The sequence below is a fragment of the Echinops telfairi genome, unplaced genomic scaffold (assembly GCF_000313985.2).
Source record: "Echinops telfairi isolate 266 unplaced genomic scaffold, ASM31398v2 ScPeMD7_11;HRSCAF=52, whole genome shotgun sequence".
In the NCBI taxonomy this organism is placed as follows: domain Eukaryota; kingdom Metazoa; phylum Chordata; class Mammalia; order Afrosoricida; family Tenrecidae; genus Echinops; species Echinops telfairi.
In genome coordinates, this window is record NW_022103908.1 from 20,152,566 (window position 1) to 20,154,759 (window position 2,194).

The window sequence follows — 2,194 nt, forward strand, 5'->3', positions numbered from 1 at the left end:
ATATAAATATATTTGCATATGTACATGTCTTTATCTAGACCTCTATAAATGCCCTTTTCCTCCCAGCTCTTTCCTCTATTTCCCTTGATTTTCCTGTCAATGGGATCTTTTTCAAATGATTTTCTTTACATGCAAAGCAGAATGGGTAAAACTGGAGAATCAGTAGCTAGATGAATAGTTAATTAAGCAGGGGAAATTAAAGGGAAATGGGGAGCTAATAATAATTGATAGAATGAAAAAATGTTGTATAATTGATTATAGTGACGAATACACAACTCTTTTTAATACATTTAAACCACTGAATTATACAGTATGTGAATTATAGGAGAATAACATTGTTAAAAAGCATTTACACTTCTGAACTCTTAAAACTTGCTTCTATGAGTCAGAATAAACTCAATTAGCAGTAAATTTGATGGGTTGGGAATTAAAGTAGGATTATCTAATTTATAGTTGAAATATACTTAAAATTTAGGCGGGGTTTGTTATGTAATAACAGCTCAGAGTATTGATACAAATATTTATTGCAAGTAAAAGGAACATTGTTGATGCATAGGATATGGCAACTACATGCAAAATATAATTGTACTTTATTAAAATGTTTGTATCATAAAAAATAGCATTTAATCAAGAATGAATAGTATTTAAGGAAGAAGTCCAAGATACACTAAAGATATTATACCAAAACAGGGCTCAAAGAATTCTTGGACTATCAGTGGAAATGTTTCAACAAGAAACGAGAACTGGAAGGACTCATTTGTGTCTACAAAGAGACTTGGAATATAGCTAGCTGGCCCATTCCAAAGAAAGGTGAACCAACAAGAAATTATAGAACAATATCATTAATATCATATTCAAATAAAATTGTGCTTATGGCCATCCAACAACAGTTACAGCAGTAATTGACAGTGAGCTCACAGAAATTAATGTGGATTCAAGCAATGTAATTGTTGATATCAGATGTATCGTGGTTTTAAGCAAAGTATACCAGAAAGATGTTTACTTATGTTTTAATGATTATGCCAAGTCATTCAACTGTGTAGATCATACATACTATGCATAGTCTTGAGAAGAATTAGTCTTATAGAATACATGATTGTGCTCATAGAAATCTGTACATAGATTGAGATGAAGCTGTGCAAACAGAACAAGGGAATACTGCTTGGTTCAAAATAAAGAAAAAGTGTGTGTCAAGGTTGTATCTTCTCACTATAGTTATTCAATCTGAATGCTTTGTAAATGATTAGAAAAAATGGATTGTGTAAAGAAGAATACAGTGTCATAATTGGATGAAAGCTTCCTAACAACCTTCAGTGTGCAAATCACTTGTTTGCTGAAAGTGAGGAGGACTTGAAGCACTTGCTGATAAAGATCAAGGGTTGTAATTTTCAGTATGGATTACAACTCACTGAAAAGAAAACCAAAATCAGTACACCAATGGACGGCGCCATAGCAAACTGAGCAAAGATTGATACTGTCAAGGATTTCGTCTTGCTTGGACCCACAATCAGTGCACACTGAACAAATCAAAGAATTCATTGCCTTAGGTAAGTCTGTTGCAAAATTTCCTCTTTAAAATGTTGGAGATCAAGAATATTACCTCGAGTACTAATGAACTTTGGTTGAGGTATGGGTTAGACATTGGGCTTTTAACTGGAAGATCAACAGTCGAAATCACCAGTAGTGTCACAAGAGAAAGATGAGGTTTTCTACTCCCATAAAGAGGTACAGTGTCAGAAACCCACGAGGTACCTTTCTAGTCTGTCCTAGAGAGTCACTGTGAGCCAGAATTGACTAGATGGTAGTAAAGTATTATTACGATTTTGTTTGTTTGGTCCCAAAGTATGGCATTTTCAATTGTGTCATATGATTGTGGAAGTTGTCAATTAAATTAAAAGGTCAAAAAAAGAATGGATGCTTTTGAATTATGCTGCCGTAGAAGAACATTGAAAGTACCATGCATTGCAAAAGGAACAAACAAATGTGTTTTAGAAGCAGTAAAGCCAGAATATTCATTAGAAGCAAGGACGGTAAGATTTCACCTCATGGACTTTGGGAATGTGATCAGGAGAGACCATCAGTGAAAGGGCATCACACTCGGTGAAGTAGATGGGAATTGAAAAAGAGAAAGACCCTCTATACGATGGCTTCAGACAGTGGCTGCAATAATGCACTCAAACACAACAACAATTGT